General features: G+C 49.6%; 1 protein-coding gene across 5 annotated transcripts in view; it reads right to left on the bottom strand.

The window, feature by feature from the left end:
• Elf2 (E74 like ETS transcription factor 2) overlaps positions 1–7,490 on the bottom strand; it is a 73,918-nt gene extending 66,428 nt beyond the window's left edge. For 4 of the 5 annotated variants that reach the window (XM_070022103.1, XM_070022102.1, XM_070022104.1 and 1 more), the window contains exon 1: positions 7,008–7,240. The gene's annotated coding sequence lies outside the window, so the exon portion shown is untranslated. Of the gene's footprint in view, positions 1–7,007; positions 7,241–7,475 lie in introns of those variants that run through there. The other variant, XM_070022101.1, reaches the window with a different exon arrangement.
• Between the last annotated feature and the right edge of the window lie 13,049 nt (positions 7,491–20,539).

The following is a 20,539-nucleotide window of genomic DNA, read 5'->3' on the forward strand; positions in this document are numbered from 1 at the left end:
GGACATGACCCTGGCCCTTTTACTTTCTTAAGCTTCTTTTCTAGATAGGTCTCACACTTTGCCAAGACCATCCTCAAACCATGATCCTCCAACCCAGCCTCCAAAGTACTGGGATTACAGGTGTGTACCTTACTAAACATAGCCATCTCAGATCAACCATGTTATCTCCCAACCTCACTCACTGGTAAACAGGACAAACAGTAAAACCAATTTCATAGCTACAATTGTCATCGTATATGAGCAGTCATTATTGTTACCCAATATAACAAGACATCATACCTAAAGATCAACTGATGGCAGTGATGAAGAACTCTATCAGAAATTGTAGACAAGGTCTACGTCATCACAGAATTGGTATAACTTCAAAATCCCTTCCAAATTATGGTGTATCTACTTTATTTCAAACATATCTGGCTTCCTTACAGAAAAGTAAACTTTGAATACAATATATATAAAACATTAAAATGACATAAAAGTCAAGTTTTCTTAATAGTCAAATTTGTACTTTGAAAAAGTAGTTCATCTCCAAAAATTTTATTTGCATGTAAAGTTTTCAAAGACTATATTCCACACTATCTAATCTGAAATAATTAAGTTTTACCACATAAAAACAACATCGTTCACTAGTGAGATCATGAAAGGAAAAAAAAAACACTCATATGGCAATTCTTTGGAAAGTCAACCATTCCTCAGGTTCTCAGGAGGGACAAGTGGAGGATCATGAATTAAAGGCCAGCCCAGGCAAAATTATCAGGATCTTACCTCTAGAGCAAAACACAAACATAAGAGCATGCATGCTGGGCACCCTACCATTGCACCACACTCCCAGGCCTTTTTTGCTTTAGTTACTGTTTAGTCTTGTGGCTTTTACATTTGACCTCTTACCCAAGCTTCTCACATAGCTAATATTACAGAAGCACCCCACCATTCAAAGCTTGTAGGTAGAGATGGAGGCTTGCTACCTTTTTGCTGGGGTGACTCTAAACATTGATCCTACTGATATGTGCCTCTCAAAAATTGGGATTACAGGTGTGTGCCACCACACCCAGCTTCTTGGGAAATATCTATTAACTCCAAAAGAGACAAGGGAGAACAAACAAAAACAAAATTTCTTTTACAAATTGAAACATGGAAAATAACCAGCAGAACTGCACTCATAAATCTATCAATTATTGTATTAAATATGAACAGACAACACTCTAACCAAAAGCAGGTTAAAGCATCCGAGGAAAGCAAAAGCTTTACCTAAACTGGGTGCCGGTGGCCTACACCTATAACCCTAGTTACTCAGGAAGAGAGCTGAGGATCATGCTCATCATAGCTCATGAGCTAGCCTGAGCAGGAAACTCTGTGAGACATTCCTCTCCACCAGTCCTAGGGCTTGAACTCAGGAAATGGGCACTGTCCCTGAGTTTCTTTTTTGCTCAAGGCTAGCATTTTACCACTTGAGCCACAGCACCATTTCCAGCTTTTTCTACTTAGATGTTACTGAGGAATGGAACCCAGGGCACCATGCATGCTAGGTGAGCACTCTACCACTAAGCCACATTCCCAGCCCAATTCTTTTTTTATTATTTTCTTGTTGTTATTATAAAGGTGAGGTACAGAGGGGTACATAGGTCTAGTGAGTACCACTGCTGCATTTGTTCACCCTTTATCCTTCCATCTGTGAGACATTCTTTTTTCCAATTAACCACCAAAAACAGAAGTGGAGCTGTGGCTCCAGTGGTAGTCTTAAGCAAAAGAAAAAATAAGAAGTTCAAGGACAGCACTTAGGCCCTAAGTTCATGCCCCCCCCCCCAACAAAAAAAAAAAAGAACATTTATCTACGTGTTGTCTGCAGACACACTTCAGATTAATAAATTTGGCTAGGGTAGGGGAATGGTAGTTTAGAAGATAAGCCATGCATGCATGGAAAGCTGATGGCTTAGCTGGTACCTGACAAGATAGCACTAGGGAGAGACCATATATGTTAACAAGGCCAACTTCTCAGGAGACACAATAACTATGTAACTGTACATACCTAACAACAGAAAACAAAAACAAAACACTGGAAAATTTAAAAAATTGGTATTCACTGGGGGAAAGTAAAGGAGAGCTAACATTGTCCAAAAGAGAAATGTAAGCATTACCTGAATTGTGAAATGGTAACCCATCTGTACAGCACCTCAGTAATAACAACACAGTTGTGTTTTTAAAAATATACTTCAGGGGCTGGGAAGATAGCTCAGCGGTAGAGTGCATGCCTTGCAAGCATGAGGCCCTGGGTTCGATTCCTCAGCACCACATAAGCAGAAAAAGCCGGAAGTGGCACTGTGGCTCCAGTGGTAGAGCGCTAGCCTTGAGCTGAAGAGCTGAGGGACAGCACCCAGGCCCAGAGTTCAGGTCCCATGACCGGCAAAAAAAAAAGAAAGAAAGAAAGAAAGAAAGAGAAAAAAAGATTATAAACATTTGCTAGAATTTTTCTAAAATTTTCTTCAACTCTTTATATATATATATATATATATATATATATATATATGTATATGTATATACTTCAATGAAGATTGATATAATGGCTTGATAGGAAATCATCACAAATAAAAAGTTAACAGTGGCGGTACATACCTAAAATCCAAGCACTCAGGAAACTGAGGCCAAAAAAAAAAAAATTAGACCCTATTTTACCTCATGTACAAAAAATTCAAAATAGATCTGAATGAGCTCAAACTGTAAAACTTTTACAAGGAGAAAATCTTAAGATTTTTGATTATACAGAGTTCTTACAGATTGCAACAAAAACATGATCTATGGAAACAATACTAAAGAAATTGGACTTTACCAAAATTCAAAATACCAAGTAGGCCAGGTGCCAGTGGCTCCCACCTATAATCCTAGCCACTCAGGAGGCTGAGATCTGAGGATCAAGGTTCAAAGCCAGCCCTGGCAGGAAAGTCCATGAGACTCTTATCTCCAATAAACCACCAGAAAACTGGAAGTGGCACTGTGGCTCAAGTAGCAAAGTGCGGGGCTGGGAAGGTGGCCCAGTGGTAGAGTGCTTGCCTTGCATGCATGAGGGCCTGGGTTCGATTCCTCAGCACCACATAAGCAAAAAGCCAGAAGTGGCGCTGTGGCTCAAGTGGTAGAGCACTAGCCTTGAGCTGAAGAGCTGAGGGACAGCGCCCAGGCCCAGAGTTCAGGCCCCACAACCGGACCCAAAAAAAAAAAAAAAAAAAGTAGCAAAGTGCTAGCTTCAAACTGAAGAGCTGAGGGACAGCACCCAGGCCCAGAGTTCAAGTCCCACGACAGACAAAAAAATATATAGATATAGATAGATAGATATACCAAGCAGAAAAATAAGATATCCATCCAGACTAGGAGGAAATATTTGCAAATCATGTATTTAGTAAAGGATTTACATCCAGAATATGCTATGGGGCTGGGAAGGTGGCTCAGAGGTAGAATACTTGCCTAGCATGCATGAAGCCCTGAGTTCAATTCCTCAGTACCACATAAAAAGAAAAGGCCAGAAGCAGCACTGTGGCTCAAGTGGTATAGTACTAGCCTTGAGCAAAAAGAAGCATTAGGGCCAGTGCTCAGGCCCTGAGTTCAAGTGCCAGGAATGGAAAAAAAAAAAAAAAAAAACTGGAAGTGGCACTGTGGCTCAAGTGGTAGAGTACTAGCCTTGAGCTGAAGAGCTGAGGGACAGTGCCCAGGCCCAAGCCCCACCACCGGCCCCTCCCTCTCCCCCAAAAAAACAGAATATACTACAAACTCTTTACAATTAAGTAAGTCAAACCACCAGTTTTTAAATAGGGAAAGACTGGAATAGCTATGTTAACAAAAAAGGTATATGAGGGTTAGGAATGTAGCTTAGTAGTAGAGTGCTTGTCTAGCATACATGAAACCCTGAGTTCAATTCCTCAGTACCACATAAACAGAAAAAGCCAGAAGTGCCCCTGTGGCACAAGTGGTAGAGTGCTTGCTTTGAACAAAAGAAGCTCAGGGACAGTGAGTGCCCAAGCCCTGAATTCAAGCCTCAGGACTGGGCAGAAGAAAGAAAAAAAAAAAAGAGAAGGGATGTGTAAAAAGGTATGTGAAGGTCAACACAGTAAGGCAGAAAACTTCAAATTAAAACTACAATGACCCAGGTGCCAATGGCTCATGCCTGTAATCCTAGCTGCTCAGGAGGCTGAGATCTGAGGATCAAGGTTCAAAGCCAGCCCCGGGAAGGAAACTCCGTGAGACTCTTATCTCCAATAAACTATTAGAAAACAGGAAGTGGTCATGTGGCTCAAGTGGTGGAGAGCTCACTTTGAGCTGAAGCGGGCAGGAATAGCACCCAAGCCCTGAGTTCAAGCCCCATGACCAACAACAACAATGAGTTTGTCATTTCAACTCCACTAGAATGGTTATAATTTTTAAAAACAGACCATAACAAGCAATGATAAGGACATGAAAAAACAGAATTAATTCTGATACATTAGTGTTAGGGAAAGAAAATGGTACAGCCCCTTTGAGAAATAGTTTCTCAGAGGTTAAGCATATGAGGTACTAATTCTACTCCCAAGTATTTGCCCAAAGAGAAATGAAATCATCTTTTCCTAAAAGACTTTCCCTCAAAGATCTAAGAGTATCATTACAAATAGTGCAAAACAATCCACATAACTTCCAACTGTTCAACAGATAAACAAAATGTGGTGTATCTACAGAAAGGATTACTGCTAACAATAACAAGGAACAAAATCCTGGTACATGTTACAATACGACTGCATTTAAAAAATTAGGCCAAATGAAAGAAGACCAGATGCAAAAAAGACTATAAGATTCTGCTTATGTGTAGTATCAGAGAGACAGACAAAGACAGACAGGCAGACAGAGACAGAGACATAAACCTGTGAAGACAAATTGGAAGCCAGCCAGTACTCCTGTAATCCTAGCTACTCAAGAGACCGAGATCTGAGGATCAAAGTTCAGAAGCCTGCCTGGGCAGAAAGTCCATCAGACTCATCTCAAATAAGCCAGAAGTGAAGCTGTGGCTCAAATGGTGAAGGATCACTCTTGAACAAAAAGCTTAAGGCAAGTGCCCTGGGCTCAGAGCTCAAGCCCCCCACCCACCCACAACCACCACTACCACCACCCCACACAAACACACAAAATGGTGATTACCTATGTCTGGGATGTGAGGAGAATGGAGATTTGGAAGCAGGAAAATGTTCTACAGTTACGACAGCTTCACAACTCTATTGTCTGAAAATTACTGAATCACAAACTTAAAATTGAGCAATTCTTAGTATTATGACAAGAAGCTAGCTCTTTAAAACTGCACACTCTCACAAGAAATGACAAGCCCACCACGCCTCGCACATCCTCCAAGAATTCCTCCTAAGAGCACCCAAGTGGACACTCAATGTCCACCAACTGGTGAACGAATGATAAACCCAAGGAAGTACATCCACACAGGGGAGCATTACTGGGCAGTAAAAATTAAAGTTTAAAGCATAAAGGGGAACATGCTGCTAGACCATGCATACATTTTGGAAAGGTACTACTTTCTGCAAGAGGCCAGCCACGGAAGCCCACAACAGGCAAATCTAAACGAGAAAGTGGATGCGTGGCTGGTTACCGCGGCCAGGGAGTGCTGGGGTATGATGGGTGTGGAAGGGGTTCTTTTCCTGCGGCGATCAACATATGCTGAAGCTGATCACGGTGAATTCTCGTATCAGTACTGCTCTTTCCCCCCTCTCTCCAAAAACAACGCACACAACTTGTGAGCAGATAAAACTCAACCACTGAACAGAGAAATCGCAGAGTCCTTCCCACCACACTCAAAACTCCTCGGCAAATGGGTGTGGCGATCCGAAGGGAGGCACAGTAACTAGCCGGTGAGGAAGTTCTGTGCGCGTGACGCTCAACATTCAAATCTCAAAGGCCCAGCCAGTCCGGGCGGCGCGGCACGTGTGTGCGGGGATGCTCCCGACTGCGTTCCAATGGCTCCACGCGGTACACGCAGCCTCCGCGCGTCCCGGGTGCTGGGGAGTTGTTCCACCTCTGGAAGGAACCAAAACACTCTCGCTCCCCCCCCCGCCCCGCCCCGGCCTCGGAACGGCGGACGTCGTTCCGGTTTCGGCACCGGAGGGGGGGGGGGACGGGGGGGGGACACTGCACCAATTTGCCCGGTCGCCAGAGGCTCGGACGCGGAGAAAGCACATCAGATCACCGAGCCCAGGGTCGCGGCCGCCCCGCGGCGCGGGGAAGCGAGCCCGAGTTTGCGCGCACGGGAGAGGGGAGCGACCTCCCCGCGCTCCTCGGACCGAGTCCCGCAGAACTTCCAGAGAGGCTGCGGCGGGCGCCGGCGGGGAGGGACCGGCCCGGGCCGAGCTCCCTCCGCAGGGGACCCGGACGGCGGGCGCCCGACGGGCGCGGGGCGAAGCCCGTTTTGTTTCACAAGCGGATTCCCGTCGCCGCCCGGCCCCCCGGTGCCCGCGGGGATCGGGGCGGGGGGAGGTGCGGCCCGGCGGGGGCCGCGTGCGGAGGGCGAGGAGGATAAAAGAAGGGCAGAGCGCAACCTGCCGTGCGGGCTAGCGGCCGGGGGAGGCCCGCCGGGGCGCGGCGCCGGCCGCAGCCCCTCCCGGGAGCCGGACCCCGCCGGGCCCCGCACGAGCCCGGGCGAGCCGGCGCGGGGCGCTCCCGCTGAGGTGACTCGCGCCGGGAGGTAAACACGGCGGGGCCGGCGGGCGGGAGGACGCGCCCCGCCGCGCGGCCCATCCCCCGCGGGCCGGCCCGCGCCCCGCCGCCCCGCCGTGTTTACCTCTGCCTTCCTGCACGTCCCGCTCCCCGACCGTTGCCCGGGCCGCTCGGCGCCCCTGCCCCCCAGCGCCCGGCCCGTGTCACCGCCGCAGCCTCCGGAAAACCCCTCGCGAAGCCCGGAGCACACAAGGCGGGCGCGGGGCGGGGGCGCGGAGGCGGCGGCGACACTCGGGACGGGCCGGGTCCCGCCGCGCTCCCGGCGGCCGCCGCGCTCTTACCTGCGCTCCGCGTCGGCGGGAAGACCGCGGCGTCCCCGGCCCTCCCCGCAGGCCCGCAGGCCGGCCCAGGCGCCGCCGCCGCCGCCGCCGCTCCGCCGGCGCGGAGTCCGGAGGGAGCCGGGGCCTCCGGCAGCCCGAGCCGCTCCACAGGGAGAGGAGGAGACAAAACAGAGGCGCGCCGCCCCGCGCAGCGCCGCCCCGCGCAGCGCCCCGCCGACCCCCCAACCGCCGCGGCGACGGCGGCGACACAGAGCCCGGCGCGGGGAGCGCGGCGGCCCCCGCCCCGCGGCCGGCCCCCTCCCGCCGCCGCCCGCCTCGGCTCCGCCCCCTCGGCCGCCGCCGCCGCCGCCCGGGCCCCGGAGCCCGCCCCGCCCGCCCCCCGCGCCCCGCCCCCGGGGCGGCCCCGCCTCGCCGGTCACGCCGGGCGGGCTATTTATACCCCGCGGGGCCCGCCGCCCGCGGCCCGACCTGCCTCCGGCGCCCTCGAGTCCCGCTCCCCCTCGGCGCCCAACTTCTCAGGTAGACGCTCGCCCCGGGGCCGGCGCCCGCCCGGCTCCCGCGAGCCTGTCCGGCCGCGGCGGGCTCTGCTCGGCCGCGCGGGGGCCGCGGGGCCGCGCGTGCACCTGCCGCGCCCGCCCGCCGCTCCTGCAGCCGGCCGGGGCGCTCGCCCTCGCCGCCGACCCTCCGTGAGCCCCGCGGCCCCCGCGGTCACCTGGTCCTGCACTTGGCACGCCCGCCCTCCCCCGAAGGTGCGGCTCTGACAGCTGAGGGACGGGCGGCAAAAACTCTGAGACCCGGTCCGGGCGGACCCCGGCTCCGCCGGGGCTGAGTGAAAGCCGGGAGCGGGCGGGGGGGGGGGGGGGCGCGCCGGCGAGCGGCCGGGGGCGGGGCGAGCGGCCGGGGGCGGGGCTGGCCGGGGGAGCGGGAGCGGACGCCCGCCCCGCCCACCGGTGACGCACGTGGTGCTCGTCCCGCCCCGCCCCGCCCGCCGGCCTCGCGCCCCTCGGCGCCGCCCGCTCCGCCTCCCCGCTCGCCGAGTCCGGGGCCTTGTGCACCCGCGGGCCCGCCCCGTTCCCAGAAATTGCCGCCCGCCCAACGGCCCCGCGGCGCGGCGGTTGGCGCCCGCGTTGGCTGGCGGCCCGGCGGCGCGGCCCGCAAGGAGCCTTCGCGGCTCCTCGTGGGTCGGCGACAAGAGGCGGCCGGGGTCCCCGCGGCGCCGGTGCGGGAGCCGGGGCCCTGCGGGTGCGTGTTCGGACACGGGTGGGGGGGGGAGCGCGGCGTGGCCGCCGCCCCGCCCTCCGCACAAAGGGGCCGGGCGGAGCGGACGCCTGCGGGGCGGGGGACCGGGGCCGCTGCGGGACGCCCCGCGGCCGGCCGGCCCGGGACGTGCGGGCCCCGCCGCGTGTCCGGTGTCGGTGTCCTTAACAAAGAGCTGCGGCCGGCCCGGGGCCCCTGCGGGAGACCGTCACCGGCCGCCGGGACGGCCCCGCGCGGGACCGCGAGCCGTCCGCGCCCTGTGGTCGCGGTGCGTGGGGGGGCGGCCTCCGGGGGCTGGGGAGACCCGATCGCGCCGTGGGTGCGGGGCGATCCCGCGCCTGAGGGGGTTCGGAGCAGGTGGAGCCGCGGAGCGCACCGCTCCTGAGGACGGTCGGAGCCGTCGCCGGTGACAGGACACACCGCCGCGCGGCGCCTCCGGGAGCGGGAGCGCGCGGGAGCGCGGAGGCACAGCCCGACTCCAGTGGTGACCGACAGGGCTAACTCGCTGGGTTGAAAAGAAACTTACCTCCCAGCGCCCAGGGGAAGTACGCTGGAAAGTCCCGCGCCTAACACCCTCTGTTTTCCACCCTGCTGCTGGCCGGCAATGAAATGTAGATTTCTACTTCCTCTCGTTTCTGCGGTGCTTAGGTGTGCCCCCAGGCCTGGGGCTTAGCGTCGGGGCCTCGCTGCTGTTGCTTAGCTTTGTCTCCCTCCCTTCTTCCCTCCCTCCCTCCCGGCTGGCACCCCATGTTTTGAGCCACACCTCCATTTCCAAATTTCTGCTGGAGATAAGAATCTGCAGGATTTGACTGGCTTTGAACGAGGATCCTTAGATCTCAGCTTCCTGAGTTAGGATTACAGGCATGAACGACCTGGTTCTCCACTGGGTTTTGGTGAAAGGACTATGGGTAGAAGCGGGGCTCTCCAGGCTTTGAACGCGGGCTCCAGCGGTTTTGCACGTTTCTACTTGCCTCCCTGGCACTCCTGTCTGCCTCAAGGTGAAGAACATGCCTGCTGGTCCACGAAAAGTGAGGCGGGGCGCTGGAACCGGTCTGGAACCACCCTAACCTGGAACCAGTGACCTGTAGTTCAAAGGTGGGGTGCGTTTCCTGGGAGACAAGGTTTCACTCTGTAGCCTAAACTGGTCTGGAACTTGAGATCCCCAGCCTTTGCCTTTCAAGTGCTGAGATTACAAGTGTGAGCCACTAGGCACAGCAAGATTGCTGTGTCAAGCCCTTCAGTTGGGCGGTGTTTGCGTCCCAGAACCGGTGTTGGAGGTCTTTGCCTGGTACACCAGGTAGAGAGTTAAAGGTGCTCAGGACGATTCCCGTGAGATGGGAAGAGACAGCCCTTGGAGAGGCAGGCCAAGTAAGACACCCAGAAGGTTCTACCATAGAGCACGACAAAGGCCTCAGAGCTGTAAGGAAAGGTCTGTGATAGCCAGAAATCCCAGCAGTGATCATGTTCTAACTGCATTGCTTTCACTTTTGTTTCTGTGTCACATCATTTAATTATACAAAGCGTCCATTAATACTTTTCATGAAATACAAAATAAATGTGTAAAGCCAGGTGCTGAGCTGAGTACTCACACCTGTACTCCTAGTTACTCAAGAGGCTGAGATCTCTGGATGGCAGTTCAAAACCAACCCAAGCAGGAAAGGCCATGATACTCATCTCCAGGTAACTACCAGAAAACTAGAAGGGTTGCTGTGGCTCAAAGTGATAGACTGCTAACCTTAAGCAAAAGAGCTCAGAGACGACCTGTGCCCAGACTCCGAATTCAAGCCCCACAACTGAAAAAAATAAAGCTTGTAATCCTAGCTACTCTGGTGACTGATGAGGACCACTGGTCAAAATAGTCTGTGAAGCTGGGTGCCAGTGGCTCACCTGTAATCCTAGCTACTCAGGAGGCTGAGATCTGAGGATCCAAGGTTCAAAGCCAGCCCAGGCAGAAAGTTCAAGAGACTCCAAAGTGGCTCTGTGGCTCAAGTGGTAGAGTGCTTGCCTTGAGCTGAAGAACTGAGGGACAGCATTCAGGCCCAGAGTTCAAGCCCATGACTGACAAAAAGTCTGTGAGACTTTAGGGGGGAGGAGCATCCTGGGGCTTGAACTCAGCTCTTCAGCTCAAGGTCAGTGCTCTACCACTTGAGCCACAGCTCCGCTTCTGGCTTTTTCTGTGATTAATTGGAGGTAAAAGTCTCACAGACATCCTGTCCAGGCTGGTTTTGAACTGGAATCCTCAGATCTCAGCCTCTTGAGTAGCTAAAAATCCTGTACCTCTTCTCTCACAGATATAGCTTCCAGACTTGTCTTCTGGGTACTTATATCCATGTGTATGCATCTAAGAAAACTAAATAGATAGGGTATTATGTAACATTATTTCCCCTGTGTTCTAATTATATAGGAAAGTCCTTAAAAATTTTAGCCTGTCTGCAGCATGACAGGCTAAGTGAAGAAAAAAGCAGTTTTCCTGCTTGTGTATTGGAGTGTTGTGTATTGGAGGAGGTCCTTTCAGGCCCGGGGACCCCTGTGGGGGTGGCTGTGACAAGAACAGAAACATAAGAGAAAACTGAATTCTCTGCCTGGTGGCCAGAAACCAGCAGATGTGCTCTTGGGCCAACCCTAGGGTGTTTGGGTCATCAGTGGTAAAAAGAGAGCACAGCCCGAATAATCGAAAGTCAATAGCCCAAGAGAGCACACGTAAGCCGTGTCCAACCTCCCCCCACACTAGGAGTCCCACACCGTTCCATCTGCGATACACAGTTGATCAGCCCACCACATGAATCCCAGGGAATGGGCCTGGCTAAGGGGTCTGCAGACAGCTGGCCGCCAAGAGCACTCCCACACATGACCCACACAGCAGCAGACTCATGCCTCATTGCAGGTTGGCAAACTCCCTGCCTGCCACTGACTGCAGACTTCACAAGAACAGTCAGAAAAATCTCACCCGTGGCCTCTCAAGAGCAAGTGGTTCTGGTGGTAATCCAGGCTGGTGTTTGCCTGCCCCTTTGTGAGCCTGTACACCCATCCCTCCCCTCCCCTTTCCTGGGCTGTCACAGTCAAGGTGTGTAGAAGTCTCCTATTCTCTGGCTCCACAAAGAAACCTGGTTCTGGGCTGGAGGTGTGGCTCAAGAAGTACAGCGCCTGCCTAGCAGTTAAAAGGTTTGAAGTACCACCCCTACAAAAAAGAGGGACCTACCAGAATACATGTTACTGACTTTACGAATTTATATATCTGACTCAAGTATGCCAAAGACTGATTAAAATAGAATTAGATATACTATAATAGTGCCACAGTTAGCCAGGAGCCAGTGGCTCATGCCTGTCATCCTAGCTACTCAGGAGGCTGAGATCTGAGGATTGCAGTTCAAAGCCAGCCCAGGCAGGAAACTCCGTGAAACTCTTATCTCCAATAAACCACCAGAAAACCGGAAGTGGCGCTGTAGCTCAAGTGGTAGAGCACTAGCCTTGAGCTGAAGAGCTGAGGGACAGTGCTCAGGCCCAGAGTTCAAGACCCATGACCAAAAAAAAAAAAAAAAAAAAAGTGCCTCAGTTAACTGTATTGACCACTTTTCATACAAAGGCAAATGCCTTTGAAAATTGTATGAAAATGATCACATTCATTGAAACCCTAAAGTAATCTCACTATAAAGGTTGTACAGTTCTATGAAGTTAGTAAAATGTTCCCTTAAAAAAAAAGGGGGGGAGAATGGGAAGGGATGGGAAGGGGAAACCAAGGAGGAGGTAACAATGCTTGATAAGAAATGTACTCATTATCTTGCCCATGTAATTGTAACCCCTCTGTACGGTATTTTCACAAAAAAAAAAAAAAAAGGGACCTATTTCCCAAACTCCTCCTTGATTTAGGTAATATCTTGCCTTTTGTGAACCATAGTCATTTATACATTGTATACTAAACAAGTTATAAAAAGATCTATCCACTTTAATCACTACAAACAAAATTTGGGTCAGGAGACATGTGAAGTTTCCAGAATCCAATAAAACAATTTGTGTGTCGGGCTGGGAAGGTGGCTCAGTGGTAGAGCGCTTGCCTTGCAGGCTCAAGGCCCTGGGTTCAATTCCTCAGCACCACATAAGCAAAAAGAAAAAAGCTGGAAGTGGCACTGTGGCTCAAGTGGTAGAGCGCTAGCCTTGAGCTGAAGAGCTGAGGGACAGTGCCCAGGCCCAGAGTTCAGGCCCCACAACCGGACCCAAAAAAAAAAAAATTAAAAAAATTTGTGTGTGTATATGTGCCCATGCATGTGTGTGCGTGCACGCACGTGCACCAATACTGCAGCTTGAACTCGGGGCCTGTTCTTTAGGGTTTTTAGGCTCAAGATTAATGCTCTGGGCTGGGAGTGTGGCTCAGTGGTAGAATGCTCACCTAGCATGCATAAAGTCCTGAGTCCGATTCCTCAGGACCACATGAACAGAAAATATGGAAATGGTGCTAAGGCTTAGTGATAGACTGCTTGCCTAGCATGCATGAAGCCTTGGATTCAATTCCTCAGTACTACATAAACAGGAAAAGCCAGAGTGGAGCTGTGGCCAAAGTGGTAGAGTGCTAGCCTTGAGCAAAAGAAGCTCAGGGTCAGTGCCCAAGCACTGAGTTCAAGCCCCAGGACTGGCAAAAAATTAAAAAATAAAAATCTCTTGGATTAAAAAAAAAAAGACATGCTCTACCACTTGAGCCACAGTTCCACTTCCAGCTTTTTGGTACTTGATTGGAGATAAAGGTGTCACAGACTTTCCTGCCCTGCTAGCTTTGAACCATGATCCTCAGATCTCAGCCTCCTGGCAGTTAAGATTACAGGCGTGAGCCACAGGCGCCCACCTCAAACAATGCCTGTAGCAGACATTATTCTCAGTGCTTCTGTCCAGGCTGGCCTTGAACTTTGATCCTCTAGATTCCAGCCTGGGCAGGAAAGTCTGTGAGATTCTTATCTCCCGTTAACCACCAAAAAGTATGAGATGGAGCTGCAATTCAAATGGCAGAGTGCTAAATATCAGCGCAGAAAATCATATTAAGAAGAAAGTATACAGTTTTGAAGAAACATCATGTACAAGGAAGTTAGGTCCTCATGAGTTATCTGTGGAACTTCACAGAATATTTTCAAGAAAAATAAGTTCATTATGTGATTTGAGTTCTTTATATACTTTAAAGCAGTTTCGTCTTTAAAACAGTGTTTTAGTTGGAAGTTGGTTTGGTTAGCTTACAATTTTCTGCCTAGCTGACAAGGACTGCAAGCTTCCAATTTGCAGTTCCCACATGGTTGCTACAAATGCACATGGCCATGCCCACCTATTTTTTACTGGTTGAGATGAGGGGCTTGTTAACTTTTTACCAGGCTGGCCTTGAACCAAGAAACAAGAAGCTAAGATTACAGATATGAGCCACTGTATGTGGCTGAAATTTTTCTTTTCTATTTGTACATTAATTGCTTTTAAAGAACATTTATTATTATTATTCTCATTATTATTACTGGTCATGGGGCCTAAACTCTGGGCCTGGGCGCTGTCCCTCAGCTCTTCAGCTCAAGGCTAGCGCTCTACTACTTGAGCCACAGCACCACTTCTGTCTTTTTCTGTTTATGTGGTACTGAGGAATTGAACCCAGGGCCTCATGCATGAGAGGCAAGCACTCTACCACAGAGCCAGCCACCTTCCCAGCCCCCATTTTATTATCTTATTGAAATATTTGAAGCAGTAGCTCACACCTGTAATCCCAGCTACTCAGGAGGCTGAGATATGAGGATCTAGGTTCAAAGCCAGCAGGGAAGCAAAGTCCATGAGATTCTTATCTCGAATTAACCACCAGAAAACCAGAAGTGGTGCTGTGGCTCAAGTGTTAGAGCACTTGCCTTGAGCTGAAGAGCTCAGGGACAGCACCCAGGCCTGGTTCAAGCCCCACGGCTGACAAAAAGAAAGAAAGAAAGAAAGAAATTAAGAAAGAAAGAAAGAAAGAAAGCCAGGTGCTGGTGGCTCACACCTGTAATCCTAACTATTCAGGGGCCTGCAATCTGAAGATCCATGTTTGAAGCCCCCCTAGGCATGAAAGTCCTTGAGACACTTATCTGCAATTATCACAAAAAGTCAGATGTGGAGCTGTGGCTCAAGTATTAGAATGTTAGACTTAAGCCAAAAAGCTTAGGGACAGCACCCATGCTTGAGTTCAAGACCCAGGACCTGCAATGAATGAAAGAAAACCTACATGAAGATATTTTGTTAGTGATTTTTTTTTTTTTTTTGGTCCGGTCGTGGGGCCTGAACTCTGGGCCTGGGCTCTGTCCCTCAGCTCTTCAGCTCAAGGCTAGCACTCTACCACTTGAGCCACAGCGCCACTTCCGGCTTTTTTCTTTTTGCTTATGTGGGGCTGAGGAATCGAACCCAGGGCCTCGAGCATGCAAGGTAAGCACTCTACCACTGAGCCACCTTCCCAGCCCCTATTTTGTTAGTGATTTTAAGTCACTAATAAAATTCTTGAGTTTGTAAATGGGATTGATTTGTTGTTGCTTTTATTTTTCTAAAAGAAGTCATGGGCTTTATTGGCTTTATTTATACTAGAAGTATTTATGAGCTCTTAAAATCTGTCATAAGTAAATATATTTGCCATTTTAAGCCATGCTTTTTACTTTTAATTTGGGGGAGGTATTTTTTGAGTCATGAGTTCAGGTCATGTCTGCTTCTTGCCTACTGAGGTTATAGACGTGAGTCACCATGCCCAGGAAAATCTGTTGTTTCTTAATGATTTATTTCCCATTCTAAATAAATATTCATACTCACACTTATTTTTGGTGTTATAATTTCCCAGTTTTGTTTTGTTTTTTTTAAAGAAGGTCCATCCAAATAGTTTTAAACTCAAAGCTTTCCAAATTTGGAGTCTAGCCACGAAAACTGGATTGAGGAATCCACCCATTTCCTTCTTGTTCTCAAACCAAAGTATCTCATTTAAAGGATCCATTGTGTTTTGTGCAGATTACTAAATAACACATTGAAACTCAAGTGCCTTTTATACGTCCCTCCAGGGGAAGCTTGGGTCTGCTGCTGCCTGATGATGTCTCCACACAGGACCTCCCACATGGAAAGCCTGCAGAGCAGCCCCTGTCTGCCTGCATCTTTGCACAGGAATCTGTGCACAGCCATAAGTGACTACTCATTGGTCACTTCCCCAGCTAGGTTTCTTTGCTCAGAATGATCCTCCCACACAAAGCTCCCTCCTAATCCAGTGCCGGTGGCTCACACCTGTAATCCCAGGGACTCACCCGAGATCTAAGGATCTCCATTGAAACCCAGCCTAGGCAGACAAAACCAAGAGACTCTTACCTCCAACTAACCAGCAGAAAGGCCAGAAGTGGAGCTGGGATTCAAGTGCTAGAGTTCCAGCCTTGAAAAAACAAACAAAAAAAAAATCTTAGGAACAATGCCCAGGTTCTGAATTCAAGCCCCAAGGACACTCTGTCTCTCTGTCTCTTTCTCTCTCTCCTCTCTCTCCCTTTCTCCTCTCTCCACACACACACACACACACACACACAGCTCTCTCCTTCCTGTCAGGCCTAGCTAGCCATTAGAGTCCAGAGTCCAGCTCACACACAATCTTCTTGAAGTTTTGGGGTTTCCCAACATACTCCCCATCCCTCCAAAATGGATTACACCCTCTAGCTCCGTGCAAACCTTATATTCGGCTTTAGCTTATAATTATTGCAGACAGTAACTTTGTATAATTATTATAATTATTGCAGACAGCAACTTTGTATCTTCAGAAGGGTTAAAGTCCAGAGTCAACAAGCAAGGCCCAATTAAAACAATGTTTTGTTATATTCAAAACAGTTCCTGAAAATGTCTTAAGAAGATGCCAATGTAGAGAGAAACCTTGTATCCTCCCTGTCTCCCACAGTCCCTGCCACAGGGCAAAGCACTAATGGAAAGATGAGGCCTGCTGGAGAAGGACCCTAACAAAATAACAGTAAAATCTCCAAAGCAACAGGGAAGGTGGCTCAGTGGTCGAGCGCTTGCCTTGCATGCATGAGGCCCTGGGTTCGATTCCTCAGCACTGCATATGCAGGAAAAAGTGGGAAGTGGTGCTATGGCTCAAGTGGTAGGGTGCTAGCCTTGAGCTGAAGAGCTGAGGGACAGCGCCCAGGCCCAGAGTTCAGGCCCCACAACTGACAAAAAAAAAAAAATCTTCAAAGCAATTTCACTCCAGCTAGGCAAGAAGTCCAAGCTAAGAGGGGCACAAGGCCTGAGCCAGACGGGCCATGTCTCTCCCTCCTCATGAACAAGAGAGTCTCTTCCTGTCCTTCCCTCCATCTGCGTCCCAATAGAATGAGAAGAGCAACTGCCCTATCTATCTCAATTCTCCCCTCACTGTGTAAGACTGAATCTAGAATGGGATTGCATGGTACAAACAGATTTAAGTGTGTTTAAAAGACGGGCTCTAGGGGATGGGAAGGTGGCTCAGTGGTAGAGCACTTGCCTTGCATGCCAGAGGCCCTGAGTTCGATTCCTCAGCAAAAAGTAGAGTTGTGGCTCAAGAGGTAGAGTGCTGGCCTTTAAAGGACAGCACCTAGGCACTGAGTTCAAGCCCCAGGACTGGCTGGCGCACGCGCGCACACACACAAACACACACACAGAGTTATTACATGGAAAGAGTAGCAGCTGTAACCTATATAAGTTCACCATGCTGTCATTCAACTGTTGGGCATAATTGTTAGTGCCTTAATGGCACAGTCTACAGATGGCAAGCCAAGATTGAATGCTCTGTGTTTCAAGAAGTGGTCTGTGCCTACCTCAGTGTTGTTTTTTCTTTTTTTTTTTTTCTTTTTTTTTTTTGGGTCCGGTCGTGGGGCCTGAACTCTGGGCCTGGGCGCTGTCCCTCAGCTCTTCAACTCAAGGCTAGCACTCACCACTTGAGCTATAGCACCACTTCCAGCTTTTTTCTTTTTGCTTATGTGGTGCTGAGGAATCGAACCCAGGGCCTCAGGCATGCGAGGCAAGCGCTCTACCACTGAGCCACCTTCCCAGCCCCCTCAGTGTTGTTTTTTCATTTCCTCCCTTTGAACATTACGAAGCAATGGTTTTTATCTTCCCTCCACCATTGTACATGTGCATTGAATTTATTGCTTATTGATAGGTGTTAAGGAGATAAATAGCCTCCTCCATCTTGACCATAGATTGATGTGATGTAAAGTTTCTAGAGAGGGAACAAGGATGTATGTGGCCACACAGTGGCTAGGCAAGATCATTTTTGAAACTGTATTGTGATGGTTAGTCTTTTTTTTTTGTCGATCGTGAGGCTTGAACTCTGGGCCTGGCGCTGCCCCCACGCTCCTGAGCTCAAGGCAAGCACTCTACCACTTGAGCTACAGCACCACTTCCAGTTTTCTGGTGGTTAATTGGAGACAAGAGTCTCATAGACTTTCCTGCCCGGGCTGGCTTTGAACCACAATCCTCAGATTTCAGCCTCCTGAGTAGCTAGGATTACAGGCGTGAGCCACAAGTGCCTGGGTGCTGGTTAGTCTTTTTTTTTTTTTTTTTTTTTTTTGTCGGTCATGGGGCTTGAACTCTGGGCCTGGGCGCTGTCCCTCAGCTCTTCAGCTCAAGGCGAGCACTCTACCACTTGAGCTACAGCGCCACTTCCGGTTTTCTGGTGGTTTATTGGAGATAGGAGTCTCACGGTCTCTCCTGCCCGGGCTGGCTTTGAACCGCGATCCTCAGATCTCAGCCTCCTGAGTAGCTAGGATTACAGGCGTGAGCCACCAGCGCCCGGCCTTGCTGGTTAGTCTTGACTGTCAACTTGATTGGAGTAAGAGACACACACTTCTGGGTGTGTCTGTGAGGGACTTTCCAGAGATTGCTGGCACAAGGGACAGCAGCTGGGCTGGGGGCCTAGATGGAACAAAAGCAGAAGTCCGAGGAAGCGCACCCGGAGGGTCTGCTGCACCACAATCTTCCTTAGCCACACAGCACAGACTCACCCCAGCGGCTCCCCAGGGAGCTTCTAGGTTTACAGCTTCAGATGGGGGCCACATCTGCGGTTCCTCAAGTTCTCATTCCCAGAGTCTTGAACTGAGCTGCTGCATGGTTCTCTAGCTCTCCAGTATACAAACATGGGGCTAGCAGCCTCCAGTAGTGTAAGCCAGTCTAATAAATAGCCTCTAATAACTGCGCAGTTATGTATGTATGCACTTTCCTCTAGTAACTTGATGTACACATAAGAGTAGGATAAGGAATATGTAGTTGACCCCTCTGTACAGTATGTTCACCAAAAAAAAAAAACAAAAAGAATATGTAGTTGAGGCTGGGGGGGCAGGCAAAATGAACTTCCCCTCCCTCCCACACATTCTCTCTCTTTTAAAAACAGACTCCTGCTTTGGTGAGGGTTGATGCATCCTCACTCTGCAGATGAAGTTGCCACCATGTGGTCTGAAGGCCACAACCTCTCTCTTTTTTTTGGGGGGGGGGTCCAGTTGTGGGGCCTGAACTCTGGGCCTGGGCACTATCCCTCAGCTCTTCAGCTCAAGGCTAGTGCTCTACCGCTTGAACCACAGCGCCACTTCCGGCTTTTTTCTTTTTGCTTATGTGGTGCTAAGGAATCGAACCCAGGGCTTCATGCATGCAAGGCAAGCGCTCTACCACTGAGCCACCTTCCCAGCCCCGCCACAACCTCTCTCTATGGCAAGCTGGCTTTTCAGTTTAACACCTTAAAATGTGGGCCAACACAATCATTTTAGAAAGTTTTACTTTGTAGAATAGAAACTAAAAAAGTCCTCTGACCCTCCTCCTAATAATTTACCCAATGTGGAACAAAACCATAAATTATCCTATTTCCTGTCTAGCATAAAGTGTCTAGAACATACTAAAAGACTTTCATGTTTAAACAAAATTGATGACAGGAAGTGTCAGTCTGATTCAAATTATTGGTCCTGTTGTAGACTAGCCTATTTAGAGAAACACACGGAAGGATCTAGTCAGTGAGTGTTTCTTGTTGTTGTTACACTGAGAATTTATGTCTATTACACCACCTCCTCTTCCTTGAGTACCACTCACAGATTCCCACTCCAAGTACCAAATTGTGCTTTCCAGAATGAAAGAGAAATCACATGAATTATTCACTTTCTTTTTCATGTGCAATTCTCCTTCTCAAAATGAAAATGAGTTTAATTATGAATCCCCGTCAACCATCATTCAATTGTCCCTCTGTCCTGCTCCAACCATTTCCCTCTCCTGGCCCAAACTTCCCGTGCTCTTGGTCAGCACCTCTTTATTTTACCATAAGAGAGCAAGTTGTTTAAAACTCTTGACTGTGCGCCCTCTTCTGTTTAATATGTTTAGTGCACCCTGAAGCCTGAGAGCTAGAAATGGGAACAAACCTAAAAGAATCCAAAAGGATTTCTGTTCATTTCCCTGAGAAAGTATACCTGAACACTGGATTTATCTTGTTTTCATTTTCCAAAACCATTGCTTAATATCTCTTAAATTCCCAATACTTCTGATTAAGAGAATATTTATAAAAGCAACACTTTTATAAGTCAACAAAATTGTTTTAAAATGAGAAAAAGGGAGAAAGGGTGAGATTGATTGGAATAAATTGTACACATGTGTGGAAAGGCAACGATTAAATCTTCCCTGTATAACCAATCAGTCACAGTTACAAAGGTAAGGGGCAGCCCACATCAGAGACTGAGTTATGTTTTATTTGGGGGAGGGAGGGCAGTACTGGGCCTTGAACTGGCACTGTTCTTGAGCTTGTTATTGTTTTGGTATTTATTTATATATTTATGTCAGTTGTGGGGCTTGAACTTCTCGGCCTGGGCACTACTCTTCAGCTCTTCACCTCAAGGCTAGTGCTCTACCACTTCAGCCACAGCGCCACTTCCGGCTTTTTCTGCTTATGTGGTGCTGAGGAATCAAACTCAGGGCACTCAACCACTGAGCCACCTTCCAAGCCCCTGAAATTCTTTTCTTTTTTTTGGTTTTGTTTTGTTGCTTTTGCCAGTCCTAGGGCTGGAACTCAGGGCCTGGGCACTGTCCTTGAGCTTCTTTTGCTCAAGGCTAGCACTCTACCACTTCGGCCACAGCGCCACTTCTGGCTGTTTCTGTTTATGTAGTACTGAGGAATTGAACCAGGGCTTCATGCAGGCTAGGCAAGCACTCTACCACTAGGCCACATTCCCAGCCCCTGAAATTATTTTCTTTGTGCTGGCCTTGGGGCTTGAACGTGGGGCATTTGGACTTTCAATCTCCAAAACTGAATAAAATCAGCTGCCTTACTTCAT

This window comes from Dipodomys merriami, unplaced genomic scaffold (genome assembly GCF_024711535.1).
Source record: "Dipodomys merriami isolate MVZ:Mamm:240054 unplaced genomic scaffold, mDipMer1.0.p SCAF_15, whole genome shotgun sequence".
Classification (NCBI taxonomy): domain Eukaryota; kingdom Metazoa; phylum Chordata; class Mammalia; order Rodentia; family Heteromyidae; genus Dipodomys; species Dipodomys merriami.